This window comes from Onychomys torridus, chromosome 23 (genome assembly GCF_903995425.1).
Source record: "Onychomys torridus chromosome 23, mOncTor1.1, whole genome shotgun sequence".
Classification (NCBI taxonomy): domain Eukaryota; kingdom Metazoa; phylum Chordata; class Mammalia; order Rodentia; family Cricetidae; genus Onychomys; species Onychomys torridus.
The window spans coordinates 40,371,403-40,381,810 of record NC_050465.1 but is presented as its reverse complement, the minus strand read 5'-3'; positions in this window follow the sequence as shown (position 1 = coordinate 40,381,810).

The following is a 10,408-nucleotide window of genomic DNA, read 5'->3' as shown; positions in this document are numbered from 1 at the left end:
AATTAACAAAATCAAAAATGAAAAGGGGGACATAACAACAGACACTGAAAATCCAAAGAATCATACTTTAAAAATCTGTACTCCAAAACATTGGTAAATTTAAAAGAAGTAGGTAATTTTCTTGATACATTCCACTTACCAAAGTTAAGTCAAGGTCATATAAACAGTTTAAATAGATCTATAAACCCTAGTGAAATAGAAGCAGTCATTAAAAGTTTCCCAATGACTAAAAGCCTAGGGCCAGATGGTTCTATCACAGAATTCTATCAGACTTTCAAAGAAGAGTTGACACCAATACTCCTCAAGATAGAAACAGAAGAAACATTGCCAAATTCATTTTTGAGGCCACAGTTAGTTACCCTGATACCCAAACCACATAAAGACTCAACAAAGAAAGAGATTTACAGGCCAATTTCCCCTATAAACATGTACATAAAACTACTCAATAAAATACTTGCAAACTGAATCCAAGAACACATCAAAAAGATCATCCATCATGATCAAGTAGGCTTCATCACAGAGATGCAGGGATGGTTCAATATATGAAAATCAGTAAATATAATCCACCACATAAACAAGCTGAAAGAAAAAACACATGATCCTCTCACTAGATGCAGAAAAAGCCTATGGACAAAATCTGTCATTCCTTCAAGATAAAAATCCTGGAGAGATTAGAGATACAAGGGACATAACACAACATGATAAGGGTAATTTACAGCAAGCATATAGCCAACATCAACTTAGAGATAAACTCATATCAATTCCACTTAAACCAAGAAGAAGACAAGACTGCCCACTCTCTCCATATCTATTTAATATAGTACTCGAAGTTTTAGTTAGAGCAATAAGACAACTGAAGGAAATCAAAGGGATACAAATTAGAAAGGAAGAAGTTAAAGTATTGTTATTTGCAGAGGTTATAATAATACATATAAGTGACCCTAAAAGTTCATCAAATTCCCACAGCTGATAAATATTTTCAGCAATATCACTAGATACAAGATTAACTCAAAAATATTAGTAGCCCTCCTGTATACAAATGACAGACTGAGAAAGAAATTAGGGAAACAACATCTTCCACAATAGCCTCAAACAGTATAAAATATCTTGGGATAACTCTAACCAGGCAAGTGAAAGACAAATTTGATAAAAACTTCAAGTCTTTGAAGAACATATCTGCTCATGGATTGGTAGGATTAACATAGTAAAAATGGCCATCATACCAAAAGCAATCTACAGATTCAGTGCAATGAAAATTCCAAAACAATTTTTTACAGACCTTGAAAGGTCAATTCTCAACTTCACATGGAAAAACAAAAAAACCCAGGACAGCTAAAACAATCCTGAACAATTAAAGAACTGCTGGAGGTGTGATGGCTATTCTTGGTTGTCAACTTGATTATATCTGGAATGAACTACAATCCAGAAATGGAGGGCACACTTATGATCTGGATCTTGAGGCTGGAAGACACAAGCTTTTGATCCGGATCTTGAGGTGGAATGACACACCTTTAATCTGGGCCACACCTTCTGCTAGAAGGACAATGGAAGAAGAAACGGGGTAGATTCATTCTTCTCCTGTTAGCCCTCACCTTGTCAGCACATCCATTCCTTCACTGGCATTGGAGCCTACTTCTTCAGGATTCCAGCATCTACAAAATGTCAGCTTAGGCACCCAGCTTCAGGGGACTGAGGAACTACTAGATTCTTGGACTCTCCATTCATGACTAGCCATTGTTGGACTGCACCCAGTAAATCATTCCAATAAATTCATAGATAGATAGATAGATAGATAGATAGATAGATAGATAGATAGATAGATAGATAGGCAGGTAGATAGAGAGATTCATTCTATAAGTTCTGTGAGTCTAGAGAATCCTAATACAGGAGGTCTCAAGTTGTACTACAGCGCTATAGTAATAAAAACTGCATGGTATTGGCACAAAAACAGACATATTAATCAATGGAATCAAATTGAAGACCCAGATATAAATCCACACACCTATGGACACCTGATTTTTGATAAAGAAGCCAGATTCACTGTGGGGGAAAACAGCATCTTCAGCAAATGGTGCTGGTCAAACTGGATGTTTGCATGGAGAAGAACGCAAATAGACTCACATTATGAAGCTGCACAGAACTCAAGGCTGAGTGGATTGAAGACCCCAACGTAAATCCAGATACACTGAACCTGGGAGAGGAGAAAGTGGGGAACAGCCTTGAACACATTGGCACAGGAGACGACTTTCTGAACAGAACACTGATAGTGCAGGCTCTAAGATCAAAAATTAATATGTGGGATTTCATGAACTGAAAAGTTTCAGTGAGGCAAAGGTCAACAGCAATAGGACAAAGTGTCAGCCTACAGAACAGGAAAAGATCTTTACCAACCCCACACCTGATAGAGCGCTAATATCCAAAATACAAAAAGAACTCAAGGAACTAAATATAAAAAACCTAAATAATCCAATTAAGAAATGGAAAGATCTATGGGGCTGGGAGATGGCTCAGTGGTTAAGAGCATTGGCAGCTCTTCCAGAGGTCTTGAGTTCAATTCCCAGCAACCACATGGTGGCTCACAGCTATCTATAATGGGATCTGATGCATTCTTCTGGCACACAGATGTACATGCAGATAGAACACCGTATACATAAAATAAATCTTTTTTAAAAACATTTCTTTAAAAAATAGAAATATCTAAACAGAATTCTCAATAGAGTAAACACATATGGCAGAGAAACATGTAAAGAAATGTTCATCATCCTTAGCCATCAGGAAATGCAAATCAAAACAACTCTAAGATTCTATCTTACACCTGTCAGAATGGCTATGATCAAAAACACAAGTGACAGCTCATGCTGGAGAGGGTGTGCAGCAAGGGGAACACTCCTCCATTCCTGGTAGGAGTGCAAACTTGTACAGCCACTTTGGAAATCAATATGGCGGTTTGTCAGAAAGGAATCAATCTATCTCAAGATCCAGCTATACCTCTCTTGGGCATATGCCCAAAGGATGCTCAATCATAGTATAAGGACATATTGTAGATATTACTTAAACTAGGCAAAGATGTGTTACATTTGTTTATGTTGTGGAATATTACTCTAACTATGTAAAGGTGTGTTGCATTTGTTTAACGATGTAAAGATATGTTGCTTTGCCTGCCTAAGGCACCTGATTGGTCTAATAAAAAGGTGAATGGCCAATAGCTAGGCAGCAGAGAGATAGGTGGGGATGGCAGGCAGAAAGAATAAGTAGGAGGAGGAATCTAGGCTTGAGAGGAGAGAATGGAGAGAAGAGAGAAGAGAATGAGGAAGAAAGAGGAGACATCTGGGGCCAGCCAGGCAGGCAGCCGCCAGCCAGTCAGACCCAGAAGAAGCAGGAAAACGAGGACATAAAGAATGAAAGGGGCGGTGGTACACGCCTTTAATCCCAGCACTCGGGAGGGAGAGCCAGGCAGATCTCTGTGAGTTCGAGGCCAGCCCGGGCTACAAAGCAAGTTCCAGGAAAGGCGCAAAGCTACAACAGAGAAACCGTGTCTCGAAAAACCAAAAAAAAAAAAGAATGAAAGAAAGGTAAAAAACCCTGAGGCAAAACACGGACGAGTAGAAACAGGTTAAAATAAGTTATAAGAGCTAGTGGGACATATATAAGATAAGGCCGAGCATTCATAAGTGATAATAAGTCTCTGTGTCATGATTTGGGAGCTGGTTGGTGGCCAAAAGAATGCCTGATACAAGGACACTTGCTCAACTATGATCAAACAGCTTTCTTTATAGTAGTCAGAACCTGGAATCAACCTAGATGCCCCTCAACCAAAAAAATGGATAAAGATAATGTGGTACATTTACACAACGGAGTATTATTCAGCTGTTAAAAAATGACATCATGAAATTTGCAGGCAAATGGATGGAACTAGAAAAAAATAATCACCCTGAGTGAGGTAACCCAGACCCAGAAAGACAAATTAGTATGTATTCACTTTGAAGTGTATATTAGGAGTTAAGTAAACGGTCACCAGGCTACATAGATGTAGAGAAATTAGGTAAAGAGTCTAGGGGGGACACACATGGATCTCTGTGGGAGGGGAACTAGAATAGACTTTATTAGCAGACTGAGGATAGGTGGGAATGGAAGTGAGGAAGATCAGGTGGGTGGGGAGAAATACCTGGAATTGGGGCTGTGGTGGTTGAAAGAAAATAGACCCACAGGCCCATAGGGAATGGCACTATTAAGAGGTGTGACCTTGCTGGAGTAGGTGTGGCCTTGCTGGAGGAGGTGTGGCCTTGTTGGAGGAGGTGTGGCCTTGCTGGAGTAGGTGTGGCCTTGTTGGAGGAGGTGTGTCACTGTGGAGACAGGCTTTGAGGCCTCACATATGCTCAAACCATGCCCAGGGACACAGCCTCCTTCTCAGATCAAGATGTAGAACTCTCAGCTCTGCCTCCACCACCATGCCTGCCTGCACCCTGCCATGTTTCCCACATGGAGATAATGGATAATTTATTAAGCCTCTGAAACTGTAAGCCAGATCCATTTAAATATTTCCTTTATAAGAGTTACCATGGCCGCGTTAACAGCTTAGATGGAAGATTGTAAAACATCAGAAGTGGGGTTGGGATTTAGCTCAGTGGTAGAGCTCTGGCCTAGCAAGTGCAAGGCTCAGAGTTCGATACTCAGCTCCAAAAAAAAAAAAAAAAAAAATCAGAAGCGAACTTCTGCCCACCTGGGTTCTCCCATTGTGCTGTAAGCCTGTATTTAAGACCTCCTCCGTCCTTCAATAAATGGCATTCAGCATTCAAAAAAAAAGAAGAAGAGGGGGTCAAGATCATGATGGGGAAACCCACAGAGACAGCTGGCCAGTGATAGTTGGAGCTCACTGACTCTGACTGACAGCCCAGGAACCTGCATGTACCAAACTAGACCCACTGAATGTCGGTGACAGTTGTGTGGCTTGATCTGTTTGTGGGTCCCTGGTAGTAGGACCAGGACTTATCCCAGGTGCACGAGCTAACTTTTTGGAGCCCCTTCCCTGTGGTGGGACACCTTGCTCAGCCTTGATACAATGGGGAGAGGCTAGGCTCTCCTTCAATTTGGTATGCCAGACTTGGTTGACTACCATGGGAGGCCTTACCAACTCTGAGGAGTGAATGGGGGTAGAGTGGGAGGGAGGTGAGGAGGTGGGAGAAGGGGAGGGAGGGGGAACTGGGGTAGGTGTGTAAAATGAAAAAAACTTTAATAAATACATATATTTTTTAAAAAAAGAGTTGCCATGGTCATGGTGTCTCTTCACAGCAATAGAACCCTAACTAAGACAGGGAGGGGCCTTTGAGGGGTGGTGTGGAAACATAGTGCAGTGGAAACTTCCTGGAATCAATGAAGGCAATCTGCAGTTGGAGTTTCTCTGTGTCCCAGCAGCTGCTCCCAAATAACGAGACTGTGACTTTTTTTTTTGACATTTTTAAAATAATTTATTTAACTTTATTTTATGTGAGTTGGTGTGAAGGTATCAGATCCCCTGGAACAGGAGTTACAGACAGTTGTAAGCTGCCATGTGGGTGCTGGGAATTAAATCCAGGTCCTCTAGAAGAACAGCCAGTGCTCTAAACTGCTGAGCCATCACTCCACACTCCTGAGACTTATTAATTGTAAATGCTTAGCCAATAGCTCAGGCTTGTCACTAACTCTCGCATTTTAAATTAACCCATATCTCTTATCTATGCTCTGCCACGTGGTTCAATATCTTTTCTCAGTACAACGAGTTCATCTTCTTCTCTCCTCCTTCAAGCTCTCTTTTTTCTGGAAGTCCTGTCTAACCTCTACCTGTCCAGCTATTGGTCAGTCAGCTTCTTTATTAACCCAATCACAGTGACACATATTCACACAGTATAAAGTAATATTCCACATTCCCCCTTTTTGTCTAATTAAAAAGGAAGGTTTTAACTTTAACATAGTAAAATTATATACAACAAAAACTGTCATCAAGTAAGAATTACAGCTACAATATCCAGTCCATTTGTATGTGGCAAAATAGAGAAAATACTCTATCAGCTGTCCTCTTCTGAAGAATCCAGAGTTTTGTATCTAATTTACTTTCTACCGTTATTAGGGAGAATTGTAATTGTTACTATCTAGTCTTCTACCTCATCAGAGACCTGAGGACATACTATTACCTGAGTAAACATGAAGTGCAGAGCAACAACTTCCAAAATTAAGAGATGACAAAAACATTTGGCTGCCTGGACAGTCTTCCAAAATTCTTCTGTAATGTTGAGACATTCAACTTTGGTCTACAGGCCTAGAATATCTGACAAACTTCTGTGAAGCAGGAAGTTTTGAAGGACTGTCCTATCCTGTCTTGGCAAAGTTCAGCAGTCACTTTTCTTTGTGTCCTACTTGTTCAGCTTGGACAGTATATTGTCAGCAATTGAGGTAATGGCAGTTTGCCCAAATGGCTGGCCTTGAACTCACAGAGATCCACCTGCCTTTGCCTCCTGAGGGCTGGGATTAAAGGCGTGTGCCACCACCACCTGACTACATTACATTTTTAAATGAGCTGCATAAACACAATACCCCAAACAAGAGTAGAAATATACATACAGTATAACAAAATTAACTTTAAATTTGTATCAATAAACCAAAATCCATACCAATGTAAAATATTTTGAAATTAATAGCTGTTTTTTGGATTAAAGTAAATTTAATAATCTGCCCTTTCCCCCCATCATTTCTATATCATATCCGCCTTCTATTGTGTGGAACAATTTAAAGAGTATTGGTATTAAGACTTCTTTGAAGATCTGGTAGAATTCTGCAGTGAAACCATCTGGTCCTGGGCTTTTTTTGGTTGGGAGACTTTTAATGACTGATTCTATTTCCTTAGGGGTTATTGGACCATTTAAATGGTTTATCTGGTCTTGATTTAACTTAGGTATGTGGTACCTATGCAGAAAATTATCCATTTCTTTTAGATTTTCCAGTTTTGTGGAGAAGACGTTTTTGAAGTATGACCTGATGATTCTCTGGATTTCCTCATTGTCTGTAGTTATGTCCCCATTTTTGTTTCTGATTTTGTTAATTTGGATGCTCTCTCTCTGTCTTTTGGTTAGTTTGGATAAGGGCTTGTCTATCTTGTTGATCTTCTCAAAGAACCAACTCTTTGTTTCATTAATCCTTTGTATTGTTCTCTTTATTTCTATTTTATTGATTTCAGCTCTCAATTTGATAATTTCCTGGTGTCTGTTCCTCCTGGGAGACTTTGCTTCTTCCTGTTCAAGGGCTTTCAGGTGTGCTGTCAAGTCACTAGCGTGAGATTTCTCCAGCTTCTTTATGTGGGCATTCAGTGCTGTGCATTTCCCTCTTAGCACTGCTTTCATAGTATCCCATAAGTTTGGATATGTGATGTATTCATTTTCATTGATCTCCAGGAAATCTTTAATTTCTTTCTTTATTTCTTCCTTAACCTATTGGTGATTCAGTTGAGCATTATTCAGTTTCCATGAGATTGTAGGATTTCTGTAGTTTTTTCTGTTGTTGAAATCTAACTTTAAACTATGGTGGTCTGATAGAACACAGGAGGTTATTCCAATTTTTTTGTATCTGTTGAGATTTGCTTTGTGGCCAAGTATGTGGTCGATTTTAGAGAAGGTTCCATGGGGTGCTGAGAAGAAGGTATATTCCTTTTTGTTTGGGTGGAATGTTCTGTAGATATCAATTAAGTCCATTTGAGCCATAACATCAGTTAAGTCCATTATGTCTCTGTTAAGTTTCAATTTTGCTGATCTGTCCAGAGGTGAAAGTGGGGTGTTGAAGTCTCCCACTATTAATGTGTGGGGTTTTATATGTGATTTAAGCTTTATTAATGTTTCTTTTACATATGTGGGTGCCTTTGTGTTTGGGCATAAATGTTCAGAATTGAGACTTCATCTTGGTGGATCTTTCCTGTGATGAGTATGTAATGTCCTTCATCATCTCTTTTGATTGATTTTAGTTTGAACTCTATTTTGCTGGATATTAAGATGGCTACACCAGCTTGCTTCTTAAGACCATTTGATTGGAAAGTCTTTTCCCAGCCTTTTATTCTTAGTTGGTGACTGTCTTTGAATTTGAGGTGTGTTTCATGTTTGCAGCAGAAAGATGGGTCCTGTTTTTGTATCCATTCTGTTAGTCTGTGTCTTTTTATAGGTGAATTAAGTCCATTGATATTAAGGGATATTAATGACCAGTGATTGTTCATTCCTGTTGTTATTTTTATTTTTTGTGGTAGTGTGTGTGTACTTCTCTTCTTTGGGATTTACTGCTGTGGTGTTATCTATTGCCTGTGTTTTCATGGGTGTATCTGCCTTCCTTAGGTTGGAATTTTCCTTCTAGTGCTTTCTGTAGGGCTGGGTTTGTGGATAAGTATTGTTTAAATCTGGTTTTGTTTTGGAAGGTCTTGTTCACTCCATCTATGATGACTGAAAGTTTTGCTGGGTATATTAGTCTAGGCTGGCATCCATGGTCTCTTAGTGTTTGCATTATATCTGTCCAGGTCCTTCTGGCATTCAAAGTCTCCATTGAGAAATCGGTGTTATTCTGATGGGTTTGCCTTTATAAGTCACTTGGCCTTTTTCCTTTGCTGCCCTTAATATTCTTTCTTTATTCTGTACATTTAGTTGTTTAAGTATTATGTGGCAAGGGGACTTTTTGGGGGGGTCTAGTCTGTTTGGTGTTCTATAGGCTTCTTGTATCTTCATAAGCATTTCCTTCTTTAAGTTGGGAAAGTTTTCTTCTATGATCTTGTTAAATATATTTTCTGTGCCTTTGAGTTGGTATTCTCCTTCCTTTATCCCTATTATTCTTAGGTTTGGTCTTTTCATGGTGTCCCAAATTTCTTGGACATTTTGGATCATGACTTTGTTGGTTTTAGTGTTTCTTTGACTGATGAATCTATTTCTTCTACCGTATCTTCAACACCAGAGATCCTCTCTTCCATCTTTTGCATTCTGTTGGTTATACTTGCCTCTGAAGTTCCTGTTTGTTTACTCAGATTTTCTATTTCCAGCTTTCCTTCTGCTAGTGTCTTCTTCATTTTTTCTATTTCCCTCTTCAGGTCTTGGACTGTCTCCCTTGCTTTTTCATCCTTTTCTTTCAAGGACTTATTGTTTTCTTCTGCTTTAATTGTCCTTTCCTCTAGTTTTTTATAGCGTTCTCCCCGTTTTTTGTTTGACTGTTCCTCTACTTTATTTTTGATTTCTTCTATATAAGGCTCTAGCCTCTTCATGATGTTACTTATAAGGTTGTCTTCTTCTTCTTCTTCTTCTCCTCCTCCTCCTCCTCCTCCTCCTCCTCCTCCTTCTTCTTCTTCTTCTTCTTCCATTCTGTGATGTTCAGGTCTAGCTGTTGGAGAAGGGCTAGGTTCTGGTGATGCTGTATTGCTCTTTATTTTGTTGTATGTACTTCTGCCTTGACGTCTGCCCATCTCCTCTTGGGTTTGTTCTTGGTCTTATCAGTGTACTTGGTCCAGAGAGAGCTGACAGATTTAGGGAGCCTCTCTCTGGTCCAGATGGAAACTCTGGGCCGGATGGGAGCTCTGGTCCAGATGATGTGGCCGGATAGGAGCTGGGGGGCTGGACTCTGAGTCTCGGGAAGTCCCTGGGGTCTCCTTATTTTGTCCAGATGGGAGCTCCTCTTGGCTAGATGGAAGTTCTGGGACAGAATGGAAGCTCTGGTCCAGATGGAGTTCTGGGGCAGATGGGAGCTGGGGGCTGGTCTCTGATTCTCAAGAAGTGGCTGGGGTCTCCGGCAGATGGGTGTGGGGGCAGGATGTGGAGACTGCTGCAGTCTTGGAAAAGGGGAGCCTTCCCGCAGGTCCCGCCAAGGCCGGAAACTGGGGCCAAGTTGGGCAGTTCCTCCCAGGATGGCCTGTGTCCAGCGGTGGGACCCAGGGGCAGTGGCCTCTCTGACTACAACCCCAGGCACTCACCTCTGGTCCAGATGGGAATTCTGTGGCGGACAGGAGCTGGGGGTTGGTCTTTGAGTCTCAGGAAGTAGCTGGGGTCTTGGGCAAATGGGTGTGGGGACAGGGTGTGGAGACTGCAGTGTCTGCCTGCAGTCTTGGAAAAGGGGAGCCTTCCCGCAGGGCCTGCCGATTCAACAAGTATCTTTTAATGTATATCTTTTGTACATTTTAAAACTCAGGAGCAGCAAAGAGCATCTGAGGTCGGATAGAGACAGGAAGACGGCAGGATTCATGGTAACGGTGGGGTCCGAGGTGGGGTCTGGAGGTGGCGGCTGGGACTGGACCGGGCTAGAAAAGGGCTGCGCTCCGGGGCCGGGACAGTGACACCTTGTCCTCTCGACCCGGAGCTCCAGCGGCGAACCTAGGTTTATTTCATTATGTTTGCAGTCAGGATTTTCAGGGTGTCTTCACAGA